Source organism: Cervus elaphus, chromosome 23 (assembly GCF_910594005.1).
Source record: "Cervus elaphus chromosome 23, mCerEla1.1, whole genome shotgun sequence".
NCBI classification, from domain to species: Eukaryota; Metazoa; Chordata; class Mammalia; order Artiodactyla; family Cervidae; genus Cervus; species Cervus elaphus.
In genome coordinates, this window is record NC_057837.1 from 69,282,718 (window position 1) to 69,309,889 (window position 27,172).

General features: G+C 41.2%; 1 protein-coding gene across 3 annotated transcripts in view; it reads right to left on the bottom strand.

Moving 5' to 3' along the window:
• Window positions 1–27,172, bottom strand: part of ZHX3 (zinc fingers and homeoboxes 3) — a 108,704-nt gene that overhangs the window by 40,992 nt on the left and 40,540 nt on the right. For all 3 annotated transcript variants that reach the window (XM_043884123.1, XM_043884122.1, XM_043884125.1), the window contains exon 2: window positions 23,046–23,152. The gene's annotated coding sequence lies outside the window, so the exon portion shown is untranslated. The remainder of the gene's footprint in view (window positions 1–23,045; window positions 23,153–27,172) is intronic.

The window sequence follows — 27,172 nt, forward strand, 5'->3', positions numbered from 1 at the left end:
GGTTTCTGAGCACTGACCCTCTCCTCTCATCTGCAGCCAGCTGTGGGGACTTCAGTGACCTTCGCTGCCTGTACACACGCATGCCCCCTGTCCCCTACTAGCCATCAGACACACAAATCACTGTCTTCAGTACCTGGCGTCATGGTCCTTTCTTAGTGTGGCCCTACCTGCCCTTTCTGAGCTCCTTGCAAACCCAAGTCTTCCCGTTCTAACTCTACCCAGGCCATCCCCCTGCTTCAAAGCCCTTACACAGCCCGCACGGCCTACACTCTGAACTCCAAACTGTTTCACGTGGCATCTGAGTCCTGTCATCCAGTTCCCGGCCATCTCCAGTTCACTGGCCACCACTCCTTTCCATCCTCACACTCTACGGCCAAGCAATTCTACATACAGTATTAGAACTCTGATGCTATCTCATCACTCCTCAACTTTATACACACTCCTCTGCCTATAATACCCTCCTCCTCTCTTTTATTTGGCAAAGTCCTAGACAGTCTCCAAAATTCACTCAAAAGGCCCCGCTTGTGTGACAGTCTGTCAAGCAGTGACCGTGTCTCGTACCTTTGTTACTGCAACTGCCATGCTGTCATTATTTTCCATGTTTTCTTGTAATTCACTAGACCACTGTAAGTATCTTCTCTGGGAGGTGAACCCAGGACTCACTCTTACACCGAGTCGTCACTCAGGAAATGTTTACGGTGTTGAACCAAAGAAGCTGGTGGGCAGAGCCACTGAAAAGCAGGGGCTGCGAGCCACTGGGAGAGTAGGCAGAGGGGGAATTCGACAATATTCCCATTGAAAATGGTAAAATGGTTGTGACTGCCAGAGTTCAGAAAAAGAAACCCTTTTTATGTGGTTACAACTCTAACACATCAATTACATTTACCTAAAGCTCTGGAACTCCAAACTGTAGTTTCTCCCCAGCCTCATTATTTTATAAAGTTCCCTGCTCTGAGGAATGATCGTGGGCAATTATGTTTGCAGTTTTTGGCGATGCCAGTTCATGGCTATGTTTTTCTGTTCACTGAACTGGCTTATTTCTTCAGGAGAACAAACTGTTCCGCACTGAAGCAGGAATTGGCTGGGTTCTAACAAAAAGATTTTTCCCCCCTGACAGTGTTTTTGCAAAAGACCCAAGTCAATTTATAGCCAAGTAACAAAAGGTCAGAAAGGTTAGTCAAGCAATGGGCGTAATTCCTGTGTGTCACAGCCAATAAAGGAAATGGGTGGGAATAAATAGTATGCAATTTTAACCTGAAATTATTTGTGCAAAACTATTATTGTAAACTATACAAAGGGACCCATGGCTTCCAATACAAAGGATTTCCCACTCTCTTTTTTAAAGACACATTTACTGTGATGACCTCCAATTCTTCATTTTCAAGTGGAAAAATGTCAAAAACTTTTTCACACTGATTTTGAAAAAACTTGGTCATTGTTTTGCAGCTCTGAAACAGAGAAATAATCACATTAAAAAATTAAATGTTTCCCAGTTAAATCACAAATACAATTTCCATGGCTGAATTTAATACAAAATCTTTGCCAAAAGAAAAACAAAATTAACCAAAAGACAAGGCGGAGAAAAAGGCTCTACAAAGGCCACAGTTTATCGGTTTTAACCATGCTAGAAGTGTGACAAACTACTGCATTATTCAACGAGCATAAGAACAACAAGAAATGCCTGCCTTTAAAGCAGACATGAAGAGCTGACATCAGAGGCAAGCAAACGGGAGACAGATGAGTGACAGCCTGTACCGGGCGGCCAACCAGGCCCAGGCCCATGGGTCTGGGGAGTAAGGAAGCCTTTCAGATTTCAAGGCTGTTGGAACTTTCCACCCCCACTCCACCATCATGATGTCTATAGTGTCACATTTAAAACAACCTAATCATCCAAAATCACTGCAGCCATGAAATTAAAAGATGTTAGCTCCTTGGAAGAAAAGTTATGACCAACCTAGATAGCATATTAAAAAGCAGAGACATTACTGTGTTGACAAAGGTCCATCTAGTCAAAGCTATGGTTTTTCCAGTAGTCGTGTATGGATGTAAGAGTTGGATCATAAAGAAGGCTGAGCACTGAAGAACTGATGCTTTCCAACTGTGGTGTTGGAGAAGACTCTTGAGAGTCCCTTGGACTGCAAGGAGATCAAACCAGTCAACCTAAAGGAAATCAATCCTGAATACTCATGGGAAGGACTGATGCTGAAGCTGAAACTCCAGTACTTTGGCCACCTGATGTGAAGAGCTGATTCATTAGAAGAGACCCTGATGCCGGGAAAGATTGAGGGCAGGAGGAAAGGGGGAGGACAGAGGATAAGATGGCTGGAAGACATCACCAACTCAATGGACATGAGTTTTAGTAAGGTCCGGGAGATGGTGAAGGACAGGGAAGCCTGGCATGCTGCCTTCCATGGGGTCGCAAAGAGTTGGACATGACTGAGCCGCTGAACAATAACAACAATCACCCAAAAGCGTTGCTGTTGTTGTTTAGGTGCTAAGTTGTATCCATCTCTTTTGCAACCCCATGGACTATAGTCCACCAGGCTCCTCTGTCCGTGGGATTTTCCAGGAAGAATACTGAAGAAGAAGATGAACAGTTAAACAGAACATCATCCTGGTCCTGGACAAGATGCTGTAAACCATTTCTGTCCTAGCCTCCTTGCTAAGCACAACTATAAGTCCTGTAAATAACATGAGGCAACCAAAGGAGAAGTCTCAAAGGTTGGGAAAGGAAGGTGAGCAGGTTAGGGACGCCAGGACTAAAGGAACAATGCAGCAGCAACAGGGCATCTCGTGACTCCCCTATCCAACTGCAGAAGGGGGCCCAGGTCAAATATTTCCCAAGCCCCAGACTAGCAACAGAGGGCAACCCAGGAAAGCACATCCTTCCTATGATGGAATGGGAGTTCTGCTGACAACACCAGGCCAGCCGGGAGCACCACCGAGGAGGATAGGTTAGGAGCCCACTGATATGAAAACAATCTGGGAAAACACTCTCCCTCCCTGCAGGGCCCCCAGGAAATACCCTTTATCCCAGCAGGATGGAGGCTCCTGTCGCCTACGTGAAGGCACCAGGCAGCGTGGCCTGGGAAAACTTCCTTCCATCAGCTAGCACCAGCAGGGTCCAGTGGGAGCCCCAGCTGCACCAGACAAATCGAGCAGGCCAAAACAGTAACTGCAAAGGCTCTGAAGGGTAAATTGTCAATGGAACCACAGTCCATAAAAGTGGATCCCAATTTGCGTGCTAATCTAAAGACAGTGACTTCCTGGTAAGATATAAGGTTTAAAAAGGACCCAGAGTTTCCTAACATGATAGACAAAATGTCCAGAACAGAATGGGAAACCTCCTTACCAAGAACCAAGAAAACCACAACTTGAATGAGAAAATAAATCTGATGTTGGAATCAGCTTACAAAGGATATTAAAGCAGCCCTCACAAAAATGCTGCAATAAACAATTGCAAATTCTCTTGAAATAAATGAAAAATAGGCAATCTCATTAAAGAAACAGAAGTTATTAAAAAGGACCAAATAAAAATCATAGCCCCGAAAGACATAGTAAGAGAAGTAAAAACTTTCTAGATGGGTTTAATAATGGAGATGACAGAGGATAAAATAAGTGAACTTGAAGATAGGCCAGTAGAATTTACCCATTATGAACAAAAAAGAGAAGACTGAAAACAAATGAACAGAGCCTCAGGAACTTGTGAGACAAAAACAAATGATCCAATGTTCATATCCTCAGGGTCCCAGAAGGAGAATAAAGGGATGGGCTGAAAGACTATTCAAAAAGATAATGGCTGAGAATTTCCCAAATGTGGTGAAAGACATAAATCTACAGATTCAAGAAGCTAGGCAAGCCTCAAAAAAATAAATTTAAAGAAATTCATGACAAGACACATGATTAAGTTTCTGATAATCAAAGACAAAGAAAAACCCTTGAAAACTGAGAAAAACAACACATTGTCTATAAGGGAAAACCAATTCAACAGACTTCTCTTCTGAAACCATGGAGGCCAAAAGGAAGAAGCACAATATTTTCTATGTTGAAAGAAAAAACTGTCAACCATGAATTCTGTATCTAGGGAAACTACACCTCAAGACCAGAGGGGTAAAGACATTCTCAGACTAAGAAAAACTAAAAGAATGTGTAGCTAGAAGACCTACCCTTAAAATATGGCTAAAAGTTCTTCAAAGAGAAAGAAAATGATAAGAGAAAAAATCTTCTTGGAGCATCAGTTAGGAATAAAGAACAGAAAAAGGAAATAAATATATAATAGACTATCCTTCTCCTTGTGAATTCTATATCATATTTAGTGACTGAAACAAACACTATAATACCATCTGATGCTCAATATGGTTATATATAAAAGGCAGGATTAAAGAGACCTGGATGGAAGTAAGGTTTTCACATTTCAAAGTGGTGAATTGTTGATAGCAATAGACTGTTATAAGTCAAATATGTATATTGTAATACTCAAAGCAGCCACAAAGAAAATGATACAGGGAGATATACTAAAAAACACTACAAATACTATAAAATCCTTTAAAATGTTCAAGTAACCCAAGAAAAGCAAGAAAAGAGAAACTGGAGGGAAAACAAATAATAAAATGGCAGATTAAAACTCAAATGTATAAATTTTTTGTTTTTGTTAAGTCATATCTGACTCCTTTGTGACCCCAGGGACTGTATGTAGCCCACCAGGCTCCTTTGTCCATGGGATCTTCCAGGCAAGAATATTGGAGTGAGCTACCATTTCCTTCTCTAGGGGATCTTCCCAACCCAGGAATCAAACCTCTGTCTCCTGCATGCATCTCCCACACTGCAAGCAGATTCTTTACTGCTGAGCCACCAGGGAAGCCCTAATGTGTAAATAATTACCTTAAATGTACGTGGTCTGAACACACCAATTAAAAAGCAGAAATTGTCAGAAGGGATGAAACCACAACCCAACTATGTGCTGTTCACATGAAACTCACTTCAAACTCAGTGAGGTAAGTAGGCTGATGAGCCTCTTGATGAAAGTGAAAGAGGAGAGTGAAAAAGCTGGCTTAAAACTCAACATTCAGAAAATGAAGATCATGGCATCCGGTTCCATTACTTCATGGCAAATAGATGGGGAAACAATGCAAACAGTGACAGATTTTATTTTGGGGGGCTCCAAAATCACTGCAGATGGTGACTGCAGCCATGAAATTAAAAGACGCTTGCTCCTCAGATGAAAAGTTCTGACCAACCTAGACAGCATATTAAAAAGCAGAGACATTACTTTGCTGACAAAGGTCCACATAGTCAAAGCTATGGTTTTTCCAGTATTCATGTATGGATGTGAGAGTTGGACTATAAAGAAAGCTGAGCACTGAAGAATTGGTGCTTTTGAACTGTGGTGTTAGAGGAGACTCCTGAGAGTCCCCTGGACTGCAAGATCAAAACAGTCCATCCTAATGGAGATCAGTCCTGAATATTCACTGAAAGGACTGATGCTGAAGCTGAAACTCCAATACTTTGGCCACCTGATGCGAAGAACTGACTCACTGGAAAAGACCCTGATGCTGGGAAAGATTGAAGGTGGGAGGAGAAGGAGACAACATAGGATGAGATGATTGGATGGCACCACCAATTCGATGGACATGAGTTTGAGTAAACTCCGGGAGTTGGTGATGGACAGGGAGGCCTGGCGTGCTGCAGTCCATGGGGTCGCAGAGAGCTGGACACAACAGAGCGACTGAACTGAATTGAAGCAGGCTGAAAATACAATAGACAAAATGTCAGTAGCTCCTTTAAATTGTGCTTATGAATAATTTTTAATGATATAGGAGAATGCTTGGATTAAATCAGCAAATATTTTGAAAATAAGATACTAAATGTATATACAGCATGACTTCACACTTATGTAAACAATTTATAAATGCCTAAAAAGAATTCATGTTAGGGTATCACCACTAGCAAGAATGAATGGCTTTTATAATCAGAAAACAACATTATTTTTTAAATGCTCTTCAATTCAAGCAGTCTATTAAAGATAACTGCTTATTTATTATCAGTAGCCACCATTAATGTGGTTCTTTCTACTTTCTTTAATGTGGCGATTTGGCTGTCTCTCCCTTTCCTGCTCCCCAGAGGACCAGAGGTACAAGGCAGGAGGCGTGAAAGACTCAGAAAGTTTTCTCTCTGCAAGCTTCATGCAGGAGATCCAGGAGATGGAGGTAGGGAGAAGAGGGAGCTGACAGATAGGGACAGCAGAGCCAGTCTGCTGGAAACCCGCCTCATTCCCAGTGGTCTCCACAGGCCTGACCACTGAGCTGGAAACCATGAATCTTCACTCCGTCACCCAAGGCCACACGAACATGTCTTGGTTCTCACAGCCCCACAGAGCCTAACACAAGGATCATCCCACCATGCTGGAGGCCACAGTACAGAAAAGGAAATTTTCTATTTGATACTGCCAAGCCCATACCAATTTAATACACTTGTCTTCCTTTCTTTCTCAAAATCTCTTAACTTCATCCAGGATCCCAATGATAAGCTTCCTAATGTAACAGACCCAACCCTTTTTCTGGCATTTCAAGTAAGAAAACTCAGAGTAATCTTCAATTCTTCCTTATCCTTAATGTGTATATCCAATCTATTATCATAAGGAAGATTCAACACAAAATGCAGGAAGTAGCAGATACAATGATTTCTAAGATTCCCTACTAGAAATCCGTTATTCTTTTACCAAAGATTACCTTTACCCTTAATTTTTTTTTAATTTTTTATTGAGCTCTGATAGTTATTTAGCCACACCATGTGTCATGGGGGATATTAATCCCCTGACCAGGAATCGAACCTACACCCCCTACATTGGAAGCTCAGAGTCTTAACCACTGGACTGCCAGGGCAGACCCACCTTTACCATTTCTTAACACAATGAATAAATGACCCCCCTGAAGTCAAAGCTGAAATCTCTGACCAAGGCTCCTTCATGTATAAGATGCTTCCTTGTTGATATAGGGCTTGATTTAACAGTCAGTGAGACCATTTTGAGACTTCCCACTGTTATGATCAACTCTAGAAAAGTTGCCTTTTTCTCTTACTGAGGACATGGAATCCCACCTCTAGGGCCACAGGATAAAGCCAACCTTGACTTTACAGCACTTTTGCAAATACTGTAGGACTACTTAATGCCCCTACCCCTGCCATCTCCTGGAACTAAACTCTGACATACGTGATGAGGTAACACAATTTTAAAAATACATGAGCATGCATTGCAGACCTTGTTAACTTTTTAAATAAACTTTTCCTTTACCTGTTCTCTTGCTTTTGGGGGCTAGAGTGGAAAAAGCATGAACACTGGAGGTCAAGAGTGTCCTTATTACTTATTAGCCACATAACTTTGCAGACTCTCCATCTATAAAATGGAAATAAGTACACATACCTCTTGTGAGGATTAAGTAATATATTACTTATAAAAGTGCCTGGCATATCAGAGGTGCTCTCTTGGATCCATTTAACATTCCTCCTTTAGTTTCTTTTTTCCAACTACTTCTCATGTATGATTTATGCTTTATGTTTTTATGGAACTAAATGAGTCACCTGAAATTCTTTTGGAACAAAAAAAAAGCATATAAAAATATGACATAAAAATAGTAGACACTCTGCTGGGAAGTAGGGGTGGGCACTGACTGGGAAGGGATATGTGGCAACTTTCTGGTAGGAGAATCTTTGTAGGAGTTTGGGTTACACAGGTGTAAGCATGTGTCAAAACTTGGCAAATGTACTGTTAAAATTTAACTATAATGAAATGTACCAATCTTACCTCAGAATAAAAAAAACTATGAACAAATAATGACCTCTTCCTTAGTGATATGCATGCCGAAGCCCTGAGGGGGAACACATAAAAAACAGGATGGACAGACTGACAGACAGAGGAACAGGAAGCACAGAATAAAATGCTAATGTTCAAACCTGGTGGTGTGTGTATGGCTGCTCAGTGTAAAAGCCTTTCAATTTTGCATTATGTTTGAAATTTTTCATAGTAAAGTGTTGGGAAAAACAGACTCAGTGGAAAAGAATGGAAGGCATTCAGTACACATTAGTTCTCTTCCTGAACCTTCTCCCTGTTTTCATTCATCCATTTGCCTGCAAACACTTCCTAGGCACACACTGCAGTATCGCCTAGTACACACTGCTTAACTTCAAGTGCTCGGCATCTGTCCCCTCCTCTATGGAATAATAACTACATGTGCCTCATGGAGGTTTTGTGCGGATTGAGATGATAAACATATAACATTTAAGTTCAGTACCTGACATGGAGCTGGTGCTCGATAAATGTTAGCTACTATTATATAAAGAGCATGGGCATTACAGTATCATGGGTATTCAGTATCAAGCAGTGGAGAGACGCCCTGATCCTGAACTGACTGCCAGGGTTCAGATCTCAACTCTACCACTTTGCAGCTCTGGGCAAAACCCTTAACCCTTCTGTGCTTCAGTTTCCTATCCTGGGAAAAAAGTGGTAACTGGGGCTTATTAATGGGGTTATTGTGACAATTCAATATGCTATTACATACTAAGTGCTTAGACAGTGGCTGGAGCAGTATAAACACTCGTCAATGTTAGCAAATTCACTATGCTGGGTATCTAGAGAATATGAAGAAGAATGGAATAGGCAAGTCCCTGACACCTCAAGGAGTTGGTTATCCAGGAGAGAGGAAAGCCATGTCAACAAAAGCATCACAAAGTGGCATGTGATGTGTGCCATAGGGGAGATGTGTTACTCTGGGTTTGGGATACCAGAAAACGGACTGATGATAACGACTGAGGAAGACAAGAAAGGCCTCGAGTGAGTGGCACTGGGTGATCTGGGACTTGAAAGCAGAGAAAGGGAAGAACAGGGTTGGCAATATGAAAGTACATGGTACAGAGAACCTACCAGAGCATAATAAAAGATAGGCAGGGGAAGGTTAGACGAGTTGAGGCTGGAAAGAGACTGGGATCCGATGGCAGAAAGCTTTCTTGATGAATGTGGACTTTGTTCTGCAAAAGTATTTTGAAAAAAATGACCATCCATTCATATATTCCATATATGGAATGTAGAAGAGGTAGGTCTTCAAAATAAAACCTTAATTTTTTTTAGAAAACAAAAAAAAACAAGCCTTAATTTTTCTGATAAATAAGAAATATTTATCCACTGTGCTCTTTATATAGAATAACTAAAAATTCATTTCAATTACTATTTTACCAATTCAAGGCATCTCTACTCAATAAGAAGGCCCAGAGATTCCAGAAGGAGGGGCAGGGAAGATCTTAATAACAGTGTTGTGGAATCAAGTTAGTTAGCACCACCCATTGGTTCACTGCTTTCAGGTTTAGTTTGGAATCTGAGCCGAGATTAAATTCGGGAAGGGAGAAAGGGCCAGGCAGCAGAAGAGAAGGGCTGGCTCCCTTTGGATGCTGCCAGCTGGCCGTGCTGTGCCTCTCAGAGCTTGCTTGGCCTCAGCAAACACATTTCTGATGGCTGTACGCACAGAGCAAACCCACGAAGCTCAAAGTGTCTTCAACATCAGAGCCCTGAGGGGAGCGGCCCACAGATGGGAAAGCTTTCACAAATAAAGGCAGCAAATGCTGCTTCCAAATTATGTAAATTAAATATATGAACTACACATGAAAACATCTTTCCTTTCGAGCACTACTGGAAGGAAATTAAACTAACATAAAAAGGTTTAAAAGTTAGGGGACTGTATACAGGGAGACTTCTATCTTGGTGTAAACCAAGCCCTTTTGGTGGAGGCATCTTTGAGAGAGTGGGTGGGCTGGCTGGTTCAGGCTCAGAGGGACAGACTCCTGGTCTGCAGGCTCAGAGTGGAGTGTCGCTGTCTGGCTCACTGCTGTGTTCTCAGGGCCTAATCCCATGCCTGGCCCATAGTGGGTGCTCACAAAATATCTGTTAACTGAGTAAGTACATGACCTAGTCCCCAGCTTTGTAAATTCACTGACATTATTAAATTCTTAATTGAGTGGGGTAGAACTGGTATAATCCCAACTGAACTCAATGGAGATACATTAGATCCACCCCACCCCCATTTTAGAGGGTGTATAGCTTTCCAGGGGGCCTCCCTGGGGGCTCAGTGGTAAAGAACCCACCTGTCAATGCAGGAGACACAAGTTTGGTCCTAGGTCGGGAAGAATCCCTGCAGAAGGAAATGGCAACCTGCTCCAACATTCTTGCCTGGGAAATCCTATGGACAGAGGAGTCTCACAGGCTACGGACCTTGGGGTCACAAAGAGTCAGACCCAATTTAGTGACTAAACAACAACAGCTTTCCAGGAGCCCCACTATTTCTGAAATTTACCCAGAATTGTCTGTTTCCAGGTGGCTCAGTGTAAAGAATCCACCTGCCAAAGCAGGAGTCACAAGAGACGTGGGTTTGACCCCTGGGTCAGGAAGATCCCTTGAAGGAGGAAATGGCAACCCACTCCAGTATTCTTGCCTGGAAAATCCCATGGACAGAGGAACCTGACAGGCTACAGTCCATGGGGTTGCAAAGAGTCGGACACAACTGAGCAACTGAGCACACATACATGTCTGTTCCTAACATGAGAGCACCTGGAAAACAGAAGTCCTAATCAGGTGGCCACTTGAGGAACAAATTCAGACCTTCTAAGAAGGTTTTCCACCTACATATTTAGCGAGACCAGCTTTGCAGCAAGCAGAATGCTCACCCCAGGTCACTGTGGCATCTCCCTCTCGTGGACAAAGGGAAATGTATTCTGATGAAATCCAACCCTCCGGATCCTTCCCAGGCTCCATGCAGACTCCCAATCTGGTGTCCTTTTGCAGCATTCTTTACTTGAACAAGACATAAACCCCTTGCTTTTAAGATTTTTCTGTTTATAGGGCTTTAATTTGACCTCTAATGACCAAAGAGGGACTTTCATCTCCATATGCCTCCAGAGGATCACTCGGTCTGGTCATCTCTGCACAGATGTGCACCAATTTTTCAGGCCATTTTGGCCTCAGCAGCAAATGCTGGACAGTATCTTCAGAGAACCCTGGAGTACCCACCCATGACTCTATTTAAGACTAGTTTGATGCAGGATATAAAATTAACACACAGAAATCCCTTGCATTCCTATACACTAACAATGAGAAAACAGAAAGAGAAATTAAGGAAACAATACCATTCACCATTGCAAAAAAAAGAATAAAATACTTAGGAGTATATCTACCTAAAGAAACAAAAGACCTATACATAGAAAACTATAAAACACTGATGAAAGAAATCAAAGAGGACACAAACAGATGGAGAAATATACCGTGTTCATGGATTGGAAGAATCAATATTGTCAAAATGACTATACTACCCAAAGCAATCTATAGATTCAACGCAATCCCTATCAAGCTACCAATGGTATTTTTCACAGAACTAGAACAAAAAATTTCACAATTTGTATGGAAATACAAAAAACCTCAAATAGCCAAAGTAATATTGAGAAAGAAGAATGGAACTGGAGGAATCAATCTGCCTGACTTCAGACTATACTACAAAGTCACAGTCATCAAGACAATATGGTACTGGCACAAAGACAGAAATATAGATCAATGGAACAAAATAGAAAGCCCAGAGATAAATCCACGAACCTATGGATACCTTATCTTCGACAAAGGAGGAAAGGATATAAAATGGAAAAAAGACAACCTCTTTAACAAGTGGTGCTGGGAAAACTTGTAAAAGAATGAAACTAGAACACTTTCAAACACTATACACAAAAATAAACTCAAAATGGATTAAAGATCTAAATGTAAGACCAGAAACTATAAAACTCCTAGAGGAGAACATAGGCAAAACACTCTCTGACATAAATCACAGCAAGATCCTCTATGACCCACCTCCCAGAATATTGGAAATAAAAGCAAAACTAAACAAATGGGACCTAATGAAACTTAAAAGCTTTTGCACAACAAAGGAAACTATAAGCAAGGTGAAAAGACAGCCCTCAGATTGGGAGAAAATAATAGCAAACAAAGCAACAGACAAAGGATTAATCTCAAAAATATACAAGCAACTCCTGCAGCTCAATTCCAGAAAAATAAATGACCCAATCAAAAAATGGGCCAAAGAACTAAACAGACATGTCTCCAAAGAAGATATACAGATGGCTAACAAACACATGAAAAGATGCTCAACATCACTCATTATCAGAGAAATGCAAATCAAAACCACAATGAGGTACCATTACACGCCAGTCAGGATGGCTGCTATCCAAAAGTCTACAAGCAATAAATGCTGGAGAGGGTGTGGAGAAAAGGGAACCCTCTTACACTGTTGGTGGGAATGCAAACTAGTACAGCCGCTATGGAGAACAGTGTGGAGATTTCTTAAAAAAACTGAAAATAGAACTGCCATATGACCCAGCAATCCCACTTCTGGGCATACACACCGAGGAAACCAGATCTGAAAGAGACACGTGCACCCCAATGTTCATCGCAGCACTGTTTATAATAGCCAGGACATGTAAGCAACCTAGATGCCCATGGGCAGACGAATGGATAAGGAAGCTGTGGTACATATACACCATGGAATATTACTCAACCATTAAAAATAATTCATTTGAATCAGTTCTAATGAGGTGGATGAAACTGGAGCCCATTATACAGAGTGAAGTAAGCCAGAAAGATAAAGACCATTACAGTATACTAACACATATATATGGAATTTAGAAAGCTGGTAACGATAACCCTATATGCAAAACAGAAAAAGAGACACAGATGTATAGAACAGACTTTTGGACTCTGTGGGAGAAGGTGAGGGTGGGATGTTTCGAGAGAACAGCATCGAAACGTGTATATTATCTAGCGTGAAACAGATCACCAGCCCAGGTTGGATGCATGAGACAAGTGCTCGGGCCTGGTGCACTGGGAAGACCCAGAGGGATCGGGTAGAGAGGGAGGTGGGAGGGGGCATCAGGATGGGGAATACATGTAAATCCATGGCTGATTCATGTCAATGTATGGCAAAAACCACTACAATACTGTAAAGTAATTATCCTCCAACTAATAAAAATAAATGGGAAAAAAAAAAGACTAGTTTGATTTTTTTTTCCCCTTAAATGCAGTATCTTCTATTGTCTAATTTTCTATCCACTGGGCCTCATAAAATTTTCAGGAAAATCTCCCATCAGCATAGCTTTTTACTATCATACCCGTTAGAAAGGTCTAGGAGATTCAACAGATCTGGAATGAGCCTAGAGGCAACACAGTGAAAGGTCATTATCAACATTCACCCACTCCGAGAAGGGACCTTAACTCTAAGCTTTCTTTCCTCTTCTGAAGCCAGTTTCTACCCAGGACCAGACAGTTTATCCCATAATGGCTTTTTACTTACAAGAAAAATAAGACAGAGGGAAAAAAACAAAAAAAAATTTTAATTTTGAGCTAATTTTAGACTTACAGAAAAGTTGCAAAAAATAGTACAGAGTTTCCTTATACCCCTGGCCCAGTATCCCCAACTCAGTGGAAAAGACCCTGATGCTGGGAAAGATGGAGGGCAGGAGGAGAAAGGGGCAGCAGAGGATGAGATGGTTAGATGGCATCACTGACTCAAGGGACATGAATCTAAGCAAACTCCAGGAGATAGTGAAGGACAGGGAAGCCTGGTGTGCTGCAGTCAATGGGGTTGAAAACAGTCAGACACGATTTAGCAACTGAACAACAACAACAGTGTCCTCAAATCTTATATAACCACAGTAACTGAACAGAGCCAGGGCGTTACCACTGGCACAATACTATTAACTAAACCAAAGATCTTGTTCAAATTGCACCAGTTTTTTTCTATTTATGTCCTTTTTCAGTCCCAGGATCTATCGAAGATTCCCATTGCATTTCGTCATTATTTCCTTAGCCTCCCCTAGTCTGTGATAGCTCCTCAGTCTTGTTATTTATGCCCTTGACACTTTTCAAAAGTATTAAAAAGTTATTTTGAATGTCCTTGATTTGGATTTGCCTGAGGTTTTCTCATGATTATGCTGCAGTTATGCATTTCTGGCCAAAAAGCCACAGAAATGATGTCTTCTTGTCCATGGTGCATCATATCACGGGGTCCACGATGTTGCTTGTCTTATTACTGGTGATGCTGACCTTGACCTCTTGGCTAAGGTGTCTTCTCCACTGTAAAGTTACTACCTTTTCTTTCCTTTATAGTTAATAAATATGTTGAAAGAGTTGATCTGAGACTATGCAACTTCTGGGAAAGGTTTCTTAGTGGATTACTGGCTCCCCCATTCACAAACCCATTTGCTTTTCTTAAAAGCTCCAAGAGGTTAGTTGATAGTATTTCCCTTTATTATGCTTGCCCTGCAAGCACTTTGGTTTTTTGTTTGTTTATTCAATATATTTATTTTTTAAAATATATTTATTTATTTGGCTGCACTGGGTCTTAGTTGCAGCATGCAGGATCTTTAGTTGTGGCATGTGGGATCTAGCGCCCTGACCAGGGATCGAACCCAGGCCTCTTGTATTGGGAGCATGGAGTCTTAGCCACTGGACCACCAGGGAAGTCCCAAGATTTATTTCTTCTACTTGTAAAAACAGCACATCTTCAATGTCAAAAAAATATGATATGTTCATAACCACGCCTTTAGAGATTGGTACCTGTTGGGAACTAAACATCTGCATCCCCCCCGCCACACACACAAATTCATGTTGAAATTCTAAGCCCTGATGTGATAGTATTAGGACATGCGGCTTTCAGGTCATCGCAGTAGAACTGCATGAATGGCATCGGTGCCCTTATAAAAGGGACCCTATAGAGCTCTCTCATCCCCTCCACCATATGAGAACACAGCAAGAAAAAGGTCATCGGCAACCTGCAAAAGGGCCCTCACCAGAACCCAACCATGCTGGCACCCAGCCACCAGGACAGTGAGAAACAAACGTTTGTTGTTTATAAGCCACCCCTATTTTGTTACAGAAGCCTAACTAAGACAGCACTCTAGAGAGTTTGAGCTACACACACATACACATATATATGTACATATCTACTTGAGTAAGATCTTTGGTTTAGCTAATTGTATTGTGCATGTATATGTATATGCACAACACATGTGTGTGTGTATGTGTGTGTGTGTATTCATTCCAGTGAACCCTTTTTCCTCTTTGAATACCACTAGAGTCAGATATCATAGGCTTATTAGGTCCCAGTCCCACCACGGACTTTAGGAAAGTTACTTAATTCTGTATGCCAATTTGACCAGCATCTGTTATTTGTTGATGGGATGAGCAAAATTAAATAACATTTTTGGAAGAACTATTCAGTAAGGTAGAAGTAAACATTTTATGGCCTGTATTTAAAGGAAACCAACTGAACACGGCCGTGGGGCAGGAAAGGTCACACAGTGGACATCTGCAACTACAGATGCCACATCTGGACCATCGTTCAGTGTTCACTGCAGAACTCCTCAGCAACTGAAGCGAATGCTACCTGGTCTCCAGGATTTGTCTACTTCTAGTTTATCAAATGAGGCTCCAACAGTGTGTAAATTTATCAAGTAAGTGATAAATATGTGGTGCAAAAGACAATTGGGAAAAGATTATTACCTCTCCCACTGTTTTCCCCCAGAACAATAACAATACGAGCTAACAATGGTGGGACACACAGCTTGCACTGGACCCTGTACCTTCTAAGCATATTCCAAGCACTAGTTCACTTAACTCTCATCACAACCCTTGCTAGGAGGTATTATTATTGCTTACAGTTAACAGTTACAAATTGGGAAAGAAGTATGTCAAGGCTGTATATTGTCACCCTGCTTATTTAACTTATATGCAGAGTACATCGTGTGAAATGCTGGGTTGAATGAAGCAAAGGTGGAATCAAGATTGCTGGGAGAAATATCAATAACCTCAGATATGCAGATGATACTACCCTTATGGCAGAAAGCAAAGAGGAACTAAAGAGCCTCTTGATGAAAGTGAAATAGGAGAGTGAAAAAGCTGGCTTAAAACTCAACATTCAGAAAACTACGATCATGGCATCCAGTCCCATCACTTCATGGCAAATAGATGGGCAAACAGTGAGAAACCTTACTTTCTTGGGCTCCGAAATCACTACAGATGGTGACTGCAGCCATGAAATTAAAAGACACTTGCTCCTTGGAAGAAAAGCTCTGACCAACCTAGACAGCATATTAAAAAGCAGAGACATTACTTTGCTGACAAAGGTCCATCTAGTCAAAGCTATGGTTTTTCCAGTGGTTGTGTATGGATGTGAGAGTTGAACTATAAACAAAGCTGAGCACCAATGAAATTATGCTTTTGAACTGTGGTGTTGGAGGAGACTCTTGAGAGTCCCCTGGACTGCAAGGAGATCCAAACAGTCCATCCTAAAGGAAATCAGTCCTGAATATTCACTGAAAGGACTGATGCTGAAGCTGAAACTCCAATACTTTGGCCACCTGAGGCAAAGAACTGACTCACTGGAAAAGACCCTGATGCTGGGAAAGATTGGAGGCAGGAGGAGAAGGGGACGACAGAGGAAGAGATGGTTGGATGGTATCACCGACTCCATAAACATGAGTTTGAGCAAGCTCTGGGAGTTGGTGATGGACAGGGAGGCCTGGCATGCTGCAGTCCATGGGATCGCAAAGAGTCGGACATAACTGAGCAACTGAACTGAACAGTTTACAGAAGGGCATGCCTGGCGGCTCAGTGGTAAATAATCCACCTACCAATGTAGGCGACTCTAGTTCAATCCCTGGATTAGAAGATCCCTTGGGGAAGGAAATGGCAACTCATTTCAGTATTCTTGCCTGGAGACCCCCACGGACTGAGGAGCCCAGTGGGCTATAGTCGATGGGGTCACAGAATCAGATACGACTTAGTGACTAAACAACAACAATGACAGTTTACAGATAAGGAAAATGAGGCACAAAGAAGTTACAAAAAGCAACTTGCTCAAGGTCACTCAGCTAGTAGCTGGCAGAGCCAGAATCTGAACCCAGGCAAGCCTAGTTCCTGAATGCAGGCTCTGAGTGCTTTCCTATTAGAGAAGACACGAACACACTCATCTGGAAAACAAGAGGCCATCCATGAATTTGAATTCTGGAGGAAGCTGAACTGAATAAAACATTCAAATGACAGAAGACAATCTCTTCCAGGATGGAAAGACCTGAGAGAAGAAACAAGAAGGGGCTCTGGGGATCTCATACGTAACTAGCAATCAAAGCAGGTCACTAAGACAACAGCCTGGAAACATCTGAAAACAATGTGTGGGAAGGGACTCCAAGTTGACAAGTTAAACAAGCAGGTTATGTGAAAAGAGAATCCAGCAGTTACTTTTTTTTTTTTTTTTTAAGTAACAGAAGCACAGAAACAAGGCAAACTAAGACATAAGACCTCAAAGGAAAAGAGATGAGTGAATCAGAATCCTTCGAGCTGTCATCTCTAAATAAACACAATGATGCCAACCCCTAGCCACATGCTCTTGTCATTCCTCCAACACCAAGATGTCTCTAAGAGCTGCAGTCGACAGTGCTGTCTGCACTTCCTCCAGTGTGAGCTGACCTCCATACTCTGTGAACTGAGCATGGAGGGGTCGCTATCAGGTTTCTAACTGACAAAACCAGTGGCTAAGCGTCTCCTTATACTACTGAACTTCTGGGAGAATGGCCACTGCCAGCCACTGTCCCCATAGCAAATCATGTCCTCCACACCACTCTTTTCTGCTTCTCCTCTATCTCTTCCCCTAGCATCAGCTTGGCATTCAGGCCTGGTTTGCAATCTCACTTACTAGCTTAGTAACAATGCCTTGGAGCCTTAGTTTCCTGGCCCATAAAGTAGGGTGGTAATAATTTCCATACACAGGGCTATTAAGAAGATAAAGTAAGCCATCTGAAAAAGCTCTCAGCACCCCGTGCAGGACATGTATTACAGTGCTCAGCACATTTTGATTTCCTGCACATAAAGACTGGTCTTGGCCAAGAGGCCAACCTAAGCCCTTTCTTCTATCTACAGGCTCTGCTTGGGGGAACTTTACATCTGTTCTATGGCTTGGACCTCTTCCTTGGGGCAAAGATATATATATATATATATAGATATAGATATATATAATATAGATATATATAGATATATATAATATAGATATATATAAAGATATATAAGATATAAAGATATATCTTTATCTCTGGCCCCTATATCTCAACTGAGTTTATAACCCATATTTCCAATTGCTCTTAGATATGTTTTCTTGGATCTCTCAAAGATTTTTAAAATTCAGAAAGTCCTAAAATGCTCTTTCTCCAAATTAGTCTCTGCAACCCCCTCCACAATCTACCCCACGACATAAGGTAGTCAATATTTCTACCATCCCTAAAATAAATAAACAAGAAAACCCTCTGAATTGTCCTCCAGTCCCAGTCTCACTTGAGTCAGGAACAGGGATTCTTAGATTCTACCTCAAAACACCTCATCTTCTCTATCACCACTGCTCCTGCCTTGTCAGCTTCTCATCTCTTATCTGGATGACAGCCACAGTTGCTTCGCTAACTTCCTCCCTGCAGTCCGTGCTTCACACAACAGCCAGAGCTATTTTCCTAAAAACAGGCTTGAACAGAGCACGCCTCCGCGTTAAAATCTTTCTGGTGCAGCCACAGGATACAAACTAAACCTTGCTGGCGAGGCTTCTCAGTCTGGCCCCAACATCCCTTTGTCCAACCTTGTCTCCAGCCATCTGGGTACTGCGGGCTTTTGCCCATTCGCTTTATCCTGTATCTCGAAGAGCCCTACTGGCACAGTAACACCCAGCTCCAAGACGCCCTCACTCACTCACCAGGACACCATTCCCTCTTTCTTGTGTCCCAGGACACCTGACACACGACATCTCTTGCCGTGGTTGCTTGTATACATACCGCCTCCTCGACCAGAAAGGGGCCTTGAAGCCAAGGATGGAACTGCCTTTCCCTTATATTTCCTGGCCAAGCTAAGTGTCTGGCCAGCTCGGAGTGAGGCCTTGGCGGTTTTTACTTCATTTAATCAAGAATAATAAAATACTTATAAGTATCAGGCTGGAGCCCAGAAGAATTGGTGCACTTCACAGAATAAATGTAAAATATGAAGGATAAAAATAATGGAAGCAGATGAGGAGCAGGAAGAGAGGATGCCAAAACAGGGAGAAGCTGAGTTTCCTTATATGGGAGGAAAGCTCTAGCGTTTGCTTTGATGATAGTAAATAAATACAGGAACAAATGTTACTTTTCAGCACTAAAAGAACTGTTCACCTTTAAATTTTGTCTTAAAGTTGAAAAGAAGGACACTCCATAAAACAGAAGGCGTAACAGCAAAGAGACAACTAAGTAATATAAAAATTAAACAACAAATTATATGTAGAAAACATAACAAGTGCAAAAGCAACCACAAATTAAAGAGCTAAGTTCACCCATAAGTTATAGAATCTTTAAGACTGGATGAACAGAAGACAAAATCCAACAATATTCTACTTACAAAGCTCTGAAATAACAATAATGAAATTAGAAAATGCAACCGCATTTTCACTGCACAAGAAATTTATAGACTTTAAAAAAGAAAAAAGAAAAGAAAAATTTTAAAAAAAAGAAGATAAATATTGCTTTAAGCATTGTCAAAAAAAAAAAAAAAAAAACAACTAAAAATGAAACTAATAATCTTGAGAAACAAACAACCCAAAAAGCCTGATTCTTAAAAAGAATTAGATACTATAAAAGCAAAAAAATACTTTGGAAGGACCCATAATAACTGGTAAGAAATGCCACCTATAAATAGGGAACTTAATGTTTGAGGATCTGGAGTGAGGAGGAAACTGACTTTTCACTATCTCATTTTGCATTTATTTATTTATCTATTTATTGGCCACACCATGAAGCTTGTGGGATCTTAGTTCCCTGACCAGGGATTGAATCCAGGCTCACAGTGAAATCTCAAGAGTCCTCACCATTTGACTGCCATGGAACTCCTGCATTTTGTACTTCAAATATAAAACTAAAGTTTTATATTTAAGCAAAAATTTCTCTGAAGAGACTAAAAGTGATACTACCAGTAAAGTTAATTACAAAAAGAGGAAATGCATGAAACTAGAAACATAGGACACAAAAGCAGCAATAAAATTGTAAGGAAATACTAGGTGTGTGTTAATAAATTTGGATAAAACTAAACAGATGGATTTTTCATTAAAAAATGTAAAATTCTAAATACCTATAAAATACTTAACTTGGCCAACATCTTTAAAAATAACTATACCCCCACCCCTAAAACAACTAGTGCCTGATGGTTTATTAGTGGATCATTTCAAACTCTCAAGAAACAAACACAACACATTACAGAGATCATGCCTAACAAAAGTCAAGATGTAGATTACCTAGTTCATTCTACTAACTGTATTCTAAAACTGGTTAAAGAAAAATGAAAAGAGAAAACTAGATGAAGTTTACTTAAAATTTATGCTCAAAAATTTCAAAGAAAATAACAATAAGTAGGACTAGGTTAAACCTTTAAATTGTGTCATGTCATCTGATACCAAAAATTAATTTGTTAAATTCCAACAGATATTCTTAATTTTAAAATCCTAAAACTAATAACAAAGATATACTTTCTTACCCTTTTTGGGGTATCTATAAAAACAAATGTCAACAGTACACTTCAAGGAAGAAATGAGACATGCAGTCAGTAAAAACAGACACAAACTGAAGCAGCATTTTATCATCACTGCTATTTAATACAGGCTCAGAAGTTCTTTCTAATAAAAAGCAACATAAAAAACAAAAAGAAATACAAATACAATAAAGGCCCAGGCAAAATTTTTTAAATAAATAACATCACTGTAACTTACAAACCCAAAGGAATTACTTAAATGGTTACGACGAGCTTAAAGTGACCAAAGTCATCATTGATACAGAAAACCAATACTATTTCTGGTCCTCAAACTTGACCATAGTGAAAATCACCCCAGACAGCTTTTAAAAATGCCAATGCCTACAACTCACCCCAGACAAATTGCCTCAGCATCTCTGGGGGTGGGACCGGACACTTGTAATTTATAATGCTTCTAAGGCGATTCTAATGACAGCTAACTCGAGATACCACTACATTATATATAATTACCTAAACATGTAAGAAATGCAATGCAAAACCATCTGTGATATTCTCAAATGGGAAGGGAAAGACTGCGGTGAGGCAACAGGAGTGCAAAAGAAGAAGTCTGAAAGGGGACGCAGTTAGCTGGAGGGCCAGTGTTTCCAGTCCACTGCAGTTCAGGCAAAGAGGCAGGCAGCTGCCCGAGGACCCACAGAACAGTGGCAACAACAGCTAATTAATCTCAGTCCAGATGCTACTGAGATCAGAAGCACGCATGAAGATTTAAGAGAGGCTGAGGAGGTACAAGATGGCCTGCATATCTGTGAGATAAATTCCTAGAAATGCAATTGCTGAGTCAAATGGTATGTGTCTTTAGAAGTGAAAGATCAGCTTTAAAAGATCTTAAAGGTGAACTAAAACAAACATGATGTACAGAATCAACAAGACACCGCACCTGACAGGACGAGTGGAGTGAGAGAAAGAAGAGGTAAGCTGGAGCTGGGCGAGATGGCTCAGGGCGGTCAGGAAGCAGGTACAGAAACGGCATCACAGAAAACTCCTGGTCATTCCATCTGGCTCTGCCCTTTGCATTCACTTCACCCCCCCCCCCCACCCCCACCGCCTGTCCCCCCACCAGCAGAAACCTGAAGGAGAAGGCGGGCAGCAGCCATGTGGCTGTCCAGGAGGAGAAGATTCCAGACTGACTGGAGAACCGTAAAGAGATCAGTGTAACTGACGCAGAGTCGGTGTGAAAGTGAGCACTAGAAAATGTGTGCATGAGTTCACTCGTGATAAACTCGGCTTGGGGACTGACCTGGCAGGCAGTCCGGTTGTTAGGACACAGCGCTCTCGCTGCTATAGGCACAGGTTTGATCCCTGGCTGGGGGACTAAGTTCCCACCAGCTGTGTAGTCTGACCAAACCAACCAACCTGCCGTACGCCACTTTCAGCTTAGAGGACTGATATACAAAGGCCACTGAACAGTTCTTACTCCACCTTGCAACTCAAAATTAAAAAATGAGAAAACAGGACTGTATCTTCTAGCCAGCAGCAGCCTGGCCACAATCCACCATGAGGCAGGAAGTTCCACAAGTAACAACTGTGGGGAAATTCCCATGGGCTGGGCGGCCCAGGCTGGTGGAGACGCAGCGACGCTCTCATGGGTTGTCCAAGCCCGGCTCCTGCGCACAGAGCCTCCATTACATACCAGCCATAACTCTGACTCCATTTCTTCTGCTTTCTTTCCAAAACACTCTAATCAGCAAACTGAAGAAAGGTTCTTTATAATCATAAATAATGTAAGAAATTTCCTTTACTTAAAAAAGTTTAACAACAAAAACCCTCAATATCTAATAAGCTTGTGAGGGGCATGGTAACAATAAAATGAATTCCCAACTCATACACACAAACACACATATACATATAACTTTACTAGGGCACATCTATTTCAAGAGAACGCTATGGCTATTTACATTAATTATTTGCCAGTCTGCTTTGTCTTTAGTATTAAGTTTCCTATTGCAGAGGGCAGTGCCAAGAACATGGCTTGGATAACTTGGTATTAAAACCAGTGTTTTTCAAATCAGTCATTTAATAAAGCAAGTATAAGTTTTGCACTCAGACCGAAAAGCTGACCTTGAAGTAAACCTGTATATTACAAGAGACACAGCACACAACTCTACTTTTATAATACCCAATGGTCAACCTAAGATAGAATAGAACAGGCTCCTATCAAGTGACCTATGAAGTCACCTCAACTGTATATTCGATACACATTTTTTAGATTAATCAAAAAAAGAATAATTTGATCAAAGAGCTCAGCAATAAAAGTCAAGGAAGGAGAAAAAAATGTTTAGTAGCAATAAATATGGCTATAAAGACTTAGGCATGACAAATTGATGGTAACTGATATATGGCAAGAAACTTAACACTCAGAATTATACTATTTACCCAGGAAACATACTTTTTCCTCACTTCATTGGTTTCTCCAATTTCTCTCTTCTCTTTGTGCAGCCCCGTATGCATCTTTAAAGGTTCAGTTGTTATTGCCTCTGCAGTTGCAATCCAGTCCTGCAAAAGAAGTGGCATAGCTTCACTTCACGCAAAAAGAGATAAAGTGGATTCTAGGAAACTGAGTGACCCAATCTCATCAGTCTCCAGAACTATACACAAACAGAAATACCAAGGGGGTGGGGAGAATTAAAACGGGTCATTAAAGTACAAATCAGCAATTGAAAATGATTTAAAATGCTAGTAGTGACTGAAAAAATATTAATGGAAAAAAGCCAAACTTGTCTCTGATAACAGATCAGAACAAGATGATTCATTAACATCTCTTTCCACCAATGAGTTTCCATCTCTCTCTCCTAGCTAAGTATGAGATGGCTTAGCAGAAATGATAAAATTAACTGAGGTGTGGCCTTACAGCTTCAAGGATGCATACCATTCAGTTCAGGTCAGTCGCTCAGTCGTGTCCAACTCTTTGTGACCCCATGAATCGCATTAAGGATGTGCTATTTCCTGATGCTCTTTCAGTCAAAGCCTGGGTTTTTCTAATATGGATTCTAGAGGCATAACAATGGTCTAGATTCTGAGTTCCAGGCTAAGGAGCTCTGTGACCTTCCTCTTTGTCTCTGACCCTTATCCCTAGGTCATCCCAATCTACCCAGTGGCAATGATGTGCACACAGTAATTCCTGGTAAATGAATGAGACAGTCACTATGTTTTCAACAAACAACCAGAAAGGCTTCACATGATCTTAAGATTATTTGGGAAATAGCTGAAAAACCACTGCTTTTGAGTTCTTTATTTCCGTCCCAAAGCATTCTCTTTGGGTGAGACGCCCAGTAAAATGGCCTTAAAGTGAGTGTACCAGAGGATCTCAGAGTTTTGAACGGTGCCTGGGAACACAAGAGGGGGTTGGGATCATGGGTATCTGAATGGAAACAAGGTACCCCCTCAGGAAAGCACCCCAGCCAGAGGAGCTCCGAGTGATCGTTCCTGTCAAGCTTTTACTCTGTCAGGCACTGTGCTAAGAGCTTTAACTACATTAACTCACTCGATCTTTTATAAAGACCTGATGAGGTGGATTCTATCATTCTAACTGCCCAGATGAGGAGACTAAGGCACAGAAAGGTTAAGAAAACTGTGCAAGGAAATGCACTCTTGCAGTGGCTCCTGGACACACGTGATCCTGCAGGAAGCTGTCGCCTCCTCCACCCATTTCACTTTCTTTCATTGCTCTTAACAGTATCGTAGTAGCTCAATGGCTAAACTAGCTCTTGCTGGGAAACTGTCCTAATGAATAATTTATTAAAAACTTTACAGTCTCCACAAATGAAAAAAACTGACCTCTTAATTTAAAAAATTATCCAGGGAACATCACACAAATGAACTCTCCCTAATTTTGTGGAAAGCAGAAGCAATCAGGATTTTCAGCTGAATACTTAACATTCAGCCACGACTTCAGCTTGTTACACTTATTCCAGATATTCTGCCCTGCTTACCAGATCCCTTCTAACTTTAAAATTTCAAATCCCTCACTCAAACAAGGCATTTATTCTTCTGCTGTCTGGTTGAATTGATTGGGACCTGAAGGTAGTGATGCCAAAAGCTATGGGTTCAATTCACGACAAACCAGTTCGCTTTGTTTGCCTCACGTCTGCAAACCCTTAGCCTGGATGGCATATTTTGGGTCATAAGAGGAACCAGGTGGGAGCGTGCAATACCACTAGGATAAATAATATTTGCTAGAGGACCAAGCCCACGTCCAATACAGGGGCAGCAGCAGGACTCTGGGGCAGAACCAGCAACTCGATTCACAAAGAAAAACCGCATGATCATGGCAGAGCACCTCTACCTTTCTAGTTCAGATGCTCTTCCCAAGCTCAGATCTTTTGCCAGACTCTAACCTAAAGTCCCTCCTTCAAAAATCAAAACAGGTATAGGAATCAAATAAGAAACTAAGGTTTTTAATTTTTTCACAACATGTGCTCCATCTGAAAACAGAAATTTCTTATTCCTGACATCAATTCCATGACCAAAAAAGCACTTGTGAAGCTTTTCGAAAGTGCCACAAAAATCTCTAGCAGTGCAACACAGCAAACCATCAGAAAAATCTTACTGCCCTCCCATAGTTTTATCTTACTTTCTTTAAAAATCACTCCTAATTTTCGTAAAACCAAAATCTGCTTCATCTCCAAATAATATGAAGTTACCTTAAACATGCTTTTTCAAGTTAATAAATGAAGAAACCAATTCCGATCAGTCCAGATCACACTTTAAAACAACCAAGGGTCCTCTCAATGTTGAAGTTTTACCAGCGTCCACAAGTTAAAGAGAAAAAACACAACTCTATTCCTTTATCGGTATTCTAGGAGGACACCCACTTGGGATCATCTGTCTTCCAGTTTTCTTGCCCACACCTGGAAAGAACTTTCCCGACATGCCAACGCCACGAAGCACACAGATTCCAACAGTTACGAGGTAACTATGACAGCAAAGCCACAGTTACTTATGAGATCACAAAAACTAGATGATGTAATTTTTTAAATTAGAGGTAAAACCCACATAACATAAAATTAACCATGTTGAGGTGTACAGTTCAATGGCATCTAGTATATTCACTATGTTGTACATCCGTCACCTTTATCTAGTTCCAAAAGATTTTAGTTATCTATCCCCAAATGAAATCTGTGTTCATTAAGTAGTTGCTACCATTATCCTGGGAGAAATATCAATAACCTCAGATGTGCAGGTGACACCACACTTATGGCAGAAAGTGAAGAAGAACTAAAGAGCCTCTTGATGAAAGTGAAAGAGGAGAGTGAAAAAGTTGGCTTAAAGCTCAACATTCAGAAAACTAAGATCATGGCATCTGGTCCCATCACCTCATGGGAAATAGATGGGGAGACAGTGGAAACAGTGTAAGACTTTATTTTTTTGGGCTCCAAAATCACTGCAGATGGTGACCGCAGCCATGAAATTAAAAGACGCTTACTCCTTGGAAGGAAAGTTATGACCAACCTAGATAGCATATTAAAAAGCAGAGACAGTACTTTGCCAACAAAGGTCCACCTGGTCAAGGCTATGGTTTTTCCAGTGGTCATGTATGGCTGTGAGAGTTGGACTGTGAAGAAAGCTGAGTGCTGAAAAATTGATGCTTTTGAACTGTGGTGTTGGAGAAGACTCTTGAGAGTCCCTTGGACTGCAAGGAGATCCAACCAGTCCATCCTGAAGGAGATCAGTCCTGGGTGTTCATTGGAAGGACTGATGCTGAAGCTGAAACTCCAATACTTTGGCCACCTCATGCAAAGAGTTGACTACTCACTGGAAAAGACCCTGATGCTTGGAGGGATTGGGGGCAGGAGGAGAAGGGGACGACAGAGGATGAGACGGCTGGATGGCATCACCGACTTGATGGGCATGAGTTTGAGTAAACTCTGGGAGTTTGTGATGGACAGGGAGGCCTGGCATGCTGTGATTCATGGGGTCGCAAAGAGTCGGACACGACTGAGCGACTGAACTGAACTGAACTGAACCATTATCCCTGTTCCAGCCTGGCAACCATTAATATCCTTTCTGCTTTGATGAATTTATCTATTATGGATATTTTATATAAACGCAATCACACACTACGCAACCTTTTGCATCTGCTTTCTTTCACCTGACATCCTGTTTTGAGGTGCTTCCACACTGTAGCATGCATCAGTACTTTCTTTTTATGGCTGAAATATATTCCATTGTATGGATATATCACATTTCATTCATCCATTCATCCACTGATGGACATTTGGGTTGTTTCTGTCTTTTGGCTACTGATTGGCTAGTGATTGGTGCCACTGTGAACATCTGGGTACAAGTACTTGTCTGAACACCTGTCTTCAATCATCTAGGGTATATACTTAGAAGTAGAACTGCTGGGTCATATGTTAAGTCTATATTTAACTTTTTCAGGAACTGCCAAACTGTTTTCCATGGTGGCTACACTGTTTTACATTCTCACCAGAAAAGCACCAGGGTTCCAACAACCTCATCAACACTTCATATTTTCTGTTCAGTGTGTTTTTAAATTATATCCACCCTTGTGGA